The sequence below is a fragment of the Cataglyphis hispanica genome, chromosome 5, assembly GCF_021464435.1.
Source record: "Cataglyphis hispanica isolate Lineage 1 chromosome 5, ULB_Chis1_1.0, whole genome shotgun sequence".
Lineage (NCBI taxonomy): Eukaryota > Metazoa > Arthropoda > Insecta > Hymenoptera > Formicidae > Cataglyphis > Cataglyphis hispanica.
In genome coordinates this window covers 6,271,016-6,283,303 of record NC_065958.1, presented here as the reverse complement: position 1 = coordinate 6,283,303, position 12,288 = coordinate 6,271,016, and the positions used below count along the sequence as shown (strand labels likewise).

The 12,288-nt window shown below is 30.8% G+C and overlaps 1 protein-coding gene across 1 annotated transcript in view; it reads right to left on the bottom strand.

The window, feature by feature from the left end:
• The window catches only part of LOC126849955 (uncharacterized), a 131,678-nt gene that overhangs the window by 34,997 nt on the left and 84,393 nt on the right, over positions 1 to 12,288 (bottom strand). The window lies entirely within an intron of this gene.

The following is a 12,288-nucleotide window of genomic DNA, read 5'->3' as shown; positions in this document are numbered from 1 at the left end:
TGCAAATGCATTTTATTACGCTCATTTTTAATTAATAAATGCAGCATTTAATTGCAATTTAAATGCAATATTGCTATTCGCAAATTATAGCTGAAAGCATCACCTTTAAAATCGTATATAATATATAATCATTATTAATATTGTTACTTTTATTGCATGTGTGTAATGCCAGATATTGAAAATCGAATTGAACTTTTTAGCTGACCAAAAAATTTATATTGAAATATTCAACTCACAATGTTTGAGACCCATCAGATATTTTTCATTAAATATTTTTTTTCTATAAAAATATTTGTTCGGCCGTAAGTACATAATAGTATTTGAATTTTATGAGTAAATAGTCAAGCAAATCGGTGGATCAAAAATCAGAAGGATGAGAGCATATTTACACAAAGATTCAGGAGAACTGAGCTTTTCGACATGCAAATATTGTATCCATCTACAAATTTTGCTGGGTAGGAGAGAGAAGGATACACATTATTTAAAAGGATTAATCGACTTCAAAAATAAAGCAAACCCTCTTTTCATTTTAATAAGTATTTTTATGTAAAAATCTATTAGTTTTCATAATTAAAAAATACATATATGTACATAGTTTATGGAATTTGGATACTTCATTGTTTTGATAAAATACTTTTCTTTAAGATAGAACATTATTTTAATTTAATTCTGTTAATATTACGAAATCATCTACGAAAAAAAATGGATAATGGAAGAAGGCAATTCTGCGTCTTATTTATTGAGCTTAATTCACAATTCACACGTATCATTAAACTCGAGCATCACATATAGTTTCTGGGAATTCGTCTGGAATTAACAGACTTACTATCACTAACGTAAAAATATTATTGTTGCGGCGATAAAGTTTTGTAACAACGTGAACGCGTAACTTAGTCTTTGAAGTTAAATCGAACAGGAACACAAAAGCTATCAGACCACGTTCTCTCGATTTCCGGCGTCGCCTGAAAGCGTCAACGTCGTTCACCCAATTGAGACGAAACTTTCGCTATTCTCGACTTCCCAATGTAACCTCTGTCCTCGTCTTTGTTTTTTTCCTTGAAACTGGTAAAACTGAGGTCAGGTCGAACACATTGCTCAATTTCGCTAATTACGATGTTATAAAAGTGAACTTTGCAGTTTTTAAATTGCGAATTTTTTATTTGTTTCCATAAATGTCTAATAATGAGAAAAAAATATTCTTTTAAATAAATCGCTCAAATATTTTATAACTAAATTAACAATTTCAAAATAAAAAAAATTTCATATATTTGACAGAAGAATATTCAACTTTTTATTATATAAAATAATCTCTCAAAGAATATAAAATATGCGTATTATCTTCAAATAATTATGGGGCAAATCTTTACTAGAAGATATTATCAGTCAATGCATATTCCATCGTTCACCTTCTATCTCAAAGTAAATATAATAACGTTATCACATTTTTCAAGAAGATGAAGAGACGTGCATTTTTCTTTCCAGTCCAATCGGTTCAATGCGTAGCCAACTGAATCCCCGCCGCCACAAAGAGAAAATACAAGTACAAAGTAAGAAAGAGACGCTTTAGTATTCATGGAATTACTACGGAAGACTAAGGCGAAGGGAAATCGGACGGATGAGCGGGGAAAAAAGAAAGTTATTCGTTGCGGCGCTATGGTGTACATTCTCGCCTCCTCCTCGTTTCGTCGCTCGAGAACTCCGCTGGATAAGCTTAAATGTCGGAAAATATGCAGAGCCGTTTCTGGAAAAAAAAAAAGCAGGAAAGTTTTGCGGATGTCGTCCGGTAAAGAGACGACCCATCTACCTTGACTTCGAGTGCTTTAAGTCGCCTTTGCATTAAAATCACGAGAGACATCCGCAAGATGAGAGGCTGCGTGAATCCTAGATGAATTTTATTGCACACGGTTCGTTACACGCAATATGCATGATATAATACAGTTTACCATACAAAAGTTTAATATTATCTGTAGTATTAGCTTTCTTCATTTTCATTAACAGTTTTTCTACATTCCGTGCTTAAAGGTTCTCCAAAAATATTAAATAATTTTTCGAATATTATTAATATTAGATATTTATTAATAACAATTTATTATAATAATTTTAATATTAGATATTTATTTTTTTAATTAATTTTTTATATATTTAAATATTTTAAAAATTTTTAGAGAGAGAGAGAGAGAGAGAGAGAGAGAGAAAAATATATGAAACTGCAGTCGACTATAAAAATACAATTTCCCGTGCTATATCATTACAGTATATTTCTACATAATCTTCAGGGTAAATCTCATATGAATATTTTCTACTTTATATACAGTCGAGAAGACAATAAACATTTTTAATAAAATCTCGACGATTGAAACTGTCATATCGGTGCTAAATCGAGATTATTGCTTTTCAAGTTTCGCGAGTTTCTATCGCACGTGTCATCGATTTTACGTACGTCAAGCGATATATGGGCGATCAGAGACGGGAAATCTTCAAGATATCTCCGAGACATTGCCGAATATTCGGGCGTTTAATGTGAGACTCAAGCTTCCGCCCTCGTCAGCCCTCGCCTGCGCGGATTTTGCCTCTTTTATCCTTTTAGCCCCCAATTCCGCGAGCGAATCCACGAGGCATCCTACGTTCCATACTTCTCGCCTCGAATTTCCCAAATTTCCGGCAAATTTCTATAAATACCTCGTCAGAGTTTAGACAGAATCAATCTCTTAATGGAGGAGCACATATGGGTGCGCGTAGATAATACAAATATATTCAACAGTGGAAACTTTCGTATTGTTAAGCCATCCATTAGATTAAATTCCGAGTTATATATTATTATTGTTGTTGACTTTATTGATCAAGTAGTTCTCTGTAATTTTGTAAAAACATTTTTAAAAAATCAGTTTCATTTCCTCTATTTTGAATGATGGCGTCATTTCACGGCTTTATTATATTTAATTTATATCCGTTTGAACTCATTAGCGAAATTTAACTAACATAATGCATATGTGTGGTCGATAACATTTACTGAGATGACCCAATTAACTACACCCGAATTAATTAACCATTGACAGCCTTATCTTAGGTTGAGACAGTGTTAATTAATTTGACTTGTAGAAACATAGGAAATGCGACTAATTTTTTTTAACAGACACTAATTAAATGTAAAAGGACAAGATTATTGATTAGTTGATCTAAAGAGTTAACTTAAACTATATTTTTTTACCTGCTTAAAACATTCTTTAATTATTGACAACGAGGCAAGGGGAATGTACTTAATGAATCGAATTTATTCGATTTACGAATGCAAACGCAACATTGCGCGCGTATCCGATTCCGTAAATTTCGCCTTTCATTGAAAAAATGTACCATCGTACAATTTGCATAAACAGCGGGTTACTATCGGGGCTGTTTTAGTGATGCAAACGGCAGTAACGGGCGAGGGAGTGAAAATCGAGAATCTCCAAAAGCAGTTAGTCGTTCTTTTGAATGCCACTCGATGGTAGCATACGAAATTAAACGCAACAAAGGTTCTCGAATTAAATAATTCTTCTGTTTTCATATTGATTCATCACTGTCTTCAAAAATATTTATCGAGCTAAATCGTTTGAAATTAAAAACTAAACTATGTATGGATATATTTTATATTATTTAAAAAACAAGATAGTACATTAAATATGTGTGTATATATTTAAATTATAATAGATCACACACTCATCTCTCTTTTTTTTTATATAAAAATTTATTTCAAAATTTGTTTCAAATCTATTTTCTATAATCTCCTGTTAAATGTTTGTTTTCCGTGTGTGTTTATTTGGTTAAAAACAGTGTGTGTGTGTATATATGTTTATTTTGGTTAAGAATAGTATCCAGTATAAGTCTATTTCCCTCACTCTCTTTAAACATAGGCATTGAAATAATCAAATAATTACGAGTTAAATTTATCAAATTTACCGCAAATTTCATTGCAAGCAACTGAATTCTAATTAACGTTCAATGCTGTACTATTACTGTTCTCGATTTCTAATTGTAAGATAGACTAGAGTGATAAATCCACAATACATGCAATAAGATTGCATCGTGAGCTTTGTGCGCGTTTCAATTATAATTCGGTGAAATTCTGATTATTATCAAGCAAAATCATTAAGCGTTCTAGCGCATAACCCACACTCACTGACTTCGCAATAGCTTTTTGGAAACTTTCTCCACGTACAACTACAGACCGAACTTCATCAAAGTTCTCTTCCGCCGACGTCGAATATAATATCGCCTCGTATATGTACGCGCATATATACGTATATTCGTGTCGAATGTCACGTTTTGCGCGCGCGAATATATGTCGGCAGTCGTCGAAACTTTAAGCTAAAACCATCATCCGTATCTCTTGAACTGAAGCTTCTCCATTATGATCGCCCGCTTTCAAATTCAAATGACGTTCGAATTATATGGGAATTAACCATTTCAATGTACTGCTGGCAGTAATATAAACCGCAGTCGCGATTCACAATAATGCCGCTCCGCTCGGAGAAACGTTCTTTGATCTTACATCGCTGTAAGTAATTTTAACATATTAAAAAAATATACATTTCATTTTGACTTAATTTGTTATTGTAATTATATTATTCAGATATTTCAAATAAATTTAAATAAAATGATTATATTTATATTATATTTTTGGATATATATATATTTTAAACACATTAAACCATACAAGAAAATATATTTTAATCTGCTTAAAATATAGAATTTTTTCATATTACTGTATATGTTTAATAATGTGATTAATCAAAAATTCTGTTATCGTGAAAAGCATGACATCTCGCTATAAAATCCAGTTTAATCCATTCCAGTACAATCAGCACAAAATACATTGTATATTCCGATCTAAACTTTTTTTCGCTACTTTTTTCTAACGTTGATGTTCCTTAACGTCCCCGCTATATCATTTTTCACAATGTCTCTTCGTCAGGGAGACGCGTCACCCTATCTCTCCCATGTCTAATCTTTTGTCATCGTTTCTGCGAAAAAGAATGCCACGGATGGTTCGCATAAAAGATACAACCTGTGGTTTCCCTCTCTTGTTTTCCCTCGCTCCCCTATTTTCTTCACCGAGCAACGACGAAAAATGTTCGTGGCTTTTTGTCGCCCCACCCTCCTTCTTTATTTTATCTCCTCTCTCTATCTTATCTCTTGTGTCTCCCTTTCCATCTATCTCTTTTTCTAACTCTTATTCATACCCATTTTCGTCTTTCGAAGATTACTGCCGAATGCAAAAGCACCTAAAATTGTCCTTGAAATGTTATTTTTGCTCGGCGATAAGGGAGAACCTCGACGTGGATTTCGGTGAAAATTCTGTCAAATAGACTTGAGATTGCACGAGAGAAGACATTATAGACAGTAGATAACAATTCCCGCGTAATTATAATCGACTCCCTGTAATCGATAGTGCCGGATGGAATCAAGTTTCAAATGTGACATAATTTTAATCATTTTGTAACTTTTCTCTATAATAAATAATAAGTCGTACAATTGTTTTGTATAAAAGATATATCTCAAGTTTCTTGCTTTTTGAAAACAAATATTCTACTTGCTGCAGATCATTTTTATATCATAAAATAACATTTTTTTCATTTATAGAATTATAATAAAAACAACTAGTGTTTTCTAATTTTCTTTTATTAGACTAGAATAATATATTTATTATGGTTTATATTGTGGTTTTATTAAATTTTTCCATCTTGCATTCTGGGATATGCAACGAAATTTTATCAGCATTGAGATGTATGCGTCTATATCGTAGATAAGTCACATATAAATCGTAATGATACATAAGTATAAAAATACGAGTATATATTCTTATACATGTAAATATATTGGAAATATATCTATGTAGACAAATTGAGCAGAATGGAGCTTAATTATTCGTATTTCCGAGGAGCTTCTTGGCTTTCGGATAACGGCACAGATGTTTGCAAATGAAATACCGAAGCTGAGAATTAATTGCAATGGTTGGTATGCCTCGAAGAAGGTTGTTAATTATCGAATTGTCGACTGCGCAATTCAAATTACGATGGAATTGTCACGGAACTATGCGAAATAAATTGCTATTTCATCCTTGTTGAACACATGATTCATATCTATTGCACATCATGTCTCATAACAATAGCCTTTTATATCACTTCTTTGACAAATCGTATCAATCAACTCAATTCTGAATTATTACAGTTTTTTTTATAAAAATTAATGCATCAGTTCAATCATTTTAGCAAGATTTATAAAAATGTGATTAAATTTAAATTCTGAAAATGAAGGATGCATATCGATATGAAGGTAAAATAATATTTTTTTTTCAATTAAACGTTAATTTGCTTTAAAATTCGCGTATCGCAAAATAGCTCTGCCAACTTTTTGATTTCGAAATTAAAAGAAAAGGGCATAGATACCATTTACGTATCTATATATTTTGATTTCTTCTTAAAAGAAAAGGGCACGACTTTTCAAAAATTTCTCTCAAATAACTTAACGGAAAAAGTTCCGACTACGCTACGTTCGGCTTTGCCAGAGCAGACACGTTTCATCATTTGAATAACGCATCTTCCTTCAAACGAATCAACTCGTGTACGAGCGTGATGGACGAAGGGTAAGAGTTTCTTACTCGCCTGAAGGCACAAAGAGATGTGCGGCGTAAATGAGGGATGGTTTTAGGGATCTCGCTTTATTTCATAAAAGCTTCGCATTCACATAAGATATATATTTCGCGTACTAAAATTCATATCAAATTGAAATTTTAGTTTTTTATGTAAAATCAAAGGTGGAATGATTATAATAATATTAAATAATATTAATAATTTTTATTAAAAATATTTATTATATCAATATTTCATTATTATAATAAAATTATTGATATTTCTACATATATTTTAATACATATATTAAATTCAATAAATTTATTTTAATAATTTCAGATCAATCTAATTAATAAAAATGTATATTATAATCGAGAAATAAAATAACGATTAAAAGACTTTCACATTTCTAAAACTACAAATAAAAAACAGAATCTTCCTGAAGTGGAAGAATTATAAGAACATAATTTCTATATGCAGATCGACCTTGTCCAACCTCTAAATTTCTCGATTACAATTTCTCGAGTGGAGTTTTACCAAGGAAAACGGAAGCGACGATCCGGAAATATGTCGTGGAACGCGCGAAGATCGTAGAAATTGCGCGATGGAACTTGGAGAAATGTCGAATCCAATTTCAAGCGTAGATTTTAAAGGCGATGGCTTCTTAATGGGGTCACCATCGAAGCGACTTTGCGTGATAATGACTTCACTCTAATGCTTATAGATAAAAATATGTGTAAAAATTGTGTATATTCTTTACATAGAAATATTTTAATAAAAGATATATATATATATATATATATATATATATATATATATGTAAATATATATTTTTTATATTCTATTTTATTCTATTTATATTATATTTTATTATTCATATTATATTATATTTACATATATATATATATATATATATATATATATATATATATATATATGTAAATATTTTTTATATTCAAATATACAATGTCAAAAAAAAAATAGCAAAAATGAAAAAAAAATTTTGTATAAGTAATATATGTATAATTTATGCTAGTTTTGTATTAAAATACAATACGATAATTTGTTTTTGTTTGATCAAGTTTGCATATATGAAAATATCGGGACATTACGAGTTCAGCGAGCGCGTAATTAGCTGGCTCAGATGGACAACACAAATTGTGTGGATCATGAATATTAAGCGGACGCGTATCGTACGCGTTATCGATTACTTTGGGTATATCGTGCCACATCGACGCCGATATCACGCTGCCAATTAGACGATCATTTTCTATCGCGCTATACATCGAAAATAACTTTGGCGTACGAAACTCGCTGTTCGATTTCGCCGCGTAATTATTGTCGGTCGAGCCATCCTAAATCTGCCGTCGAACTGAATCGTTCTAATTCGGTGCTGATCGCGACGGTGGTAGCAGCGGTGTATTGCCGTGAATAATTCCGCGACGAAATTCTACGAGATTCACGGCAGACAATAATCGTGTACAAGATTTGTTCACGATTTGTCTCAGCAATTTATGTTGCGCGTGAATTAAAATGTAGCTGGCAAAAATAAACTTGCCACGCGTGCGTTTTATTATGTAAAGCGACAAATGTATGAATTGCAAAAAGAAAAGAATGGAATTTTGTAATTATTACTGAGACCGTGTACAATTTTTGATAATGCATGATTGTGGAAATCAATTCAAAAAATTCTATCTGTACATATAATTCGTACAGAAAAGACATATGTTTTATCAACATGCTACTCAAATTACAAGAGTTTCAAAGCAAAAGTGTAAAATCTATCACAATTTTGTAAAATTTTGTTATGGAAAAAATTGCATTTAGGTGATATCTCTTTTCACTATTTCCGTACTTACAATATTTTAATTTAAAATTTTGTAATGAAGGCCAAACATTCTGAGTCACTTCTGGTTTAATCTGGATTATTTCTAAGTAATTGAGTTCCACAATTTTAAAGCAAAAATGTAAAATCTATTATAATTTTGTTAAAATATAAAAGATTGTATTTAGGTGATCTCTTTTCAATCTTTCTGTACTTACAATATTTTAATTTAAAATTTCTGTAAATCTTTCTGTAATGAGGGGCAAACATTCTGAATCGTTTCTGGTTTAATTAAAATTATCTCTAAACTAATCAAATTTCGGTTAAAAAAAAAATAGTACTCCAAAAATAAGAAATAAAAATAAAGATATATTAGTTTAAAAGACTAGCTAACTAAGTATCGGATAGAGAACTCTTGTGGAGTTGCTGAAGAAATTTGAGGGAAATGCCGCACCCGATGGGTGATTAGCACGTTCGACAAATTTGTCGCACGTCAAAGTGCCGGTCTAACTAGTGCCGAAGTCATTAGTGCCATCGTCCGACGACAAACTAGGAAACCACGATGCGCACGTAAAACACCAAACGCGCAAGCGTTTAGTGTTCTATGCACCGATCGGATTCCGCGAATAATTCGCGAGAATTTCCAACCGAAATTCGGTATATTAAACGTGTGAAATCCGTTCAGCATCTGGCACATACCGAAACACGATGGACGGCGGACGTTGGAATATAAACTCGGATACGGGATGCACCAGAGCCGCACAGACGCCCATCCGGAAACACGGGCATTTCGGGGGTCATGTTATAATAGATGGGATTCATTGTTCTACCTGTAAGATATTAACAAGCTACAAACTATCGCTAACAAATGAAACTACGTGCCGCTGGGCACTATCCGCGAATAGTTGGCATTCAATATCTTTCGCGGGTCGATGTACGTTTTTGGAATGTGGCTCGGAAAATCAACTCCCCGCTGCATTGATGAGAATTTCAATGTACCGAGATCGCGCAAATGAGAGAGTTTATATAAATATCATCTTCCATATAGATATATATGTATATAATATAATTTCTTCAAAAGCTATAAATCTTCTAAAGTAAATAGAATTTTATTCTAATCAATCTTCTCTTAGCGCTAATTGAATGGATTGTGATTATATAATCCAGATTAAAATTCTGTAGAAATTTTGTTTAAATTATAATTAAAAATAATAATTAAATAATGAATTAAAAAATATTATTAAATAATAAATTTAATAATAAATTTAAATAACTTCAAAAAATTAAGTCAAATTAAATCAACTTTTTTAAAATAAATAAAAAATTAAATTAAATTGAGGAACCAGATAATATTATATTGTTAATGTTGATTTTATATCAACGTTTCTCATAAATTTTCAAGCAAAGAAAATATAATTGAAAAAATTTAATATGCTAATTCTCATTTCACAAAATGAGATGCAAAAATTCCCATAATTTTATTTCAATCAAACGTAAGAAACTTAAAGCTGAAGTGAGGATAGGCACGAAAATAAGAATTGATTTTTTAACTTTACTAGAATACTATAAATGCGCGCTACGCGCTATATTTTATGTGTATGTGTATATAATTACTTACATATTAATTCTAGTTTCCCGCTTTTTCAAAATAAATTAAGTAAAAATTACACACTTAATATTTAAACTATCAAAGTATCAATAATATGGTATTTGGCCTTCGCGATGTAAACATTGGCGCGCTATTGTTGACGTATTACTTATGGCTTATCATTCGCATGGCGACCCTCGAACAGTAAAGTAGTAGAGAAATTCCTAAACGCGATCGCGATGAATATCAGTAAATAATTTAAATATAATAAATAATTATTTTTTATAATAAATAATACGTAAAATAATCTTAAATAATACGTAATTATTGCAACAATAAATCTCGTATTTCGCACGTGATACATACACATGTAATTAAGAATCAAAGTGACAGAAATCAAAATTGTAAATTATTTGGCGATTTTTCTCTCCCGTCATAAACAATAATTATTTCTTTAAAAATCCTTAAAATCTAATTATATTTTGTCCAATGCTTTATCGTTTCTTTTCGACGAATTAAATGATTTAAATTAAGAACGCGTAATAAAATAATCAAATTGCAAGTCCAAGTAATTAACATAATGATAAGATCCGTGATATATTAATCATTTATTAAAACAATGATTTATAATTTAAAATAGTTGTACAATTTAATATTCCGCTTATATATACGTCATAATACGCAAAACAGTTTCGGCTGCGAAATGTACAATAACATGGTATACGGCCTTGGCGGCGTAAACATTAGCGCGCTATTGTTTACGTTTTACGTGTTACAGCTTTATTATCATTCGCGCGACAACACTCGAACAGTAAAGTAATACGAGAAACTCTGCTAAATTCCTTTTTCAAACGCGATCGCGTCAATTATCGAAAAATAATTTGACTGATAATTAATATGATTAATAATTATCCTTTACATACGTTATATCATACGTTAATTATATCGTGACAATTAATTTCAAAGTGCGTATTTTTTTAAATTTTAATTAAATTTTATTTTATTTATTTAAATAAGAAAAATGTAATGATAGATGTCCAAAATATTAAGTTATCATTTTGTTGCTCTCTTTGTGAGCAATAATTCTTTCTTTAATAATATTTATTTAAATATAATTTAAATTTAAATTAAATATTTATTAAAGATTTAAATTAAATAATCTAAAGTTAAATTATTATTTCTTCCTATACTTTTTATCGTTCGACTCTTCAACTATCTAAATATATTAATTCACATCGGAAACGCGTAATTAAATAATCGAATCTCAGGATCAAGTAATTAATTTATCGTAAGGCTTTATAATTAATAAATAATTAATCTATATTTAAAAATACTTATATAATTTAATATTTTGCGTACATATAATATAATATACTTCATAGCACGTAAAATATTTCAGTAACATATTATTAATAATAAAGTTTAGCCTTGGCGACTTGTAGCGCGCTATTGTTTACATATTATGGCCTTGTTATCATTCGCACAGCAACACTCGAGCACTGAAGTAGTAGTGCGAAACGCTTCGTATAGTAATTGAATTCTTCCTCTAAACGCGATCGTGATTAATATTGAAGCATAATTTGCTATAATTATTAAATTAACACTCAATTAATTTTTGATAAATGACATAAATCGGCATCGTGATAATTAATCCTTATCGAGGAAGTGCGATTGTTCCGCGGTTGGGAAAATCGTGCAAAATGTTCCGCAATGTCATGTATTCGACTAATCGTAATTAACGTTTTGTTTTCGCGAGTAAGTGTAAGTGGATACAGTGAAGGAACGAGAGAGGAAAATGAACTTCGGAAAAGCATCTGACGATGGACGGAGTAATGGTATGTGCGATAAATAATTTATTTCTATTTACCATCAATTTCAAAATATACACATTGCTCGTTGATTTTTCGTTTCTTCAATAATGTATGAAATGTAAATTATCGTATAATATATAATAACGCATATATCACTTATTTTTTCGAAACATTTTCAACTACATCGCATCTCTTTTAAGAGAAAAGAGAGTTTATCAGAGTTATTAGTAATTTTTTTTTCAAAATTTATAAAATTATTTTATTAATGCGTTTATTATTATATGTATGTATCAAATATAAAATTCAATGCGTGCAAAATTTTTTTGAAATATTAATTATTTTGAGAGCTGCTACAAATCGCATCTTTTATTTATATTTTACAGACCAACATAGCGATCCTGACAGCCTGAGAGGAGGAAGAGGCCTAGGAGAGGCATCCTGCACCGGCGGAGCAAC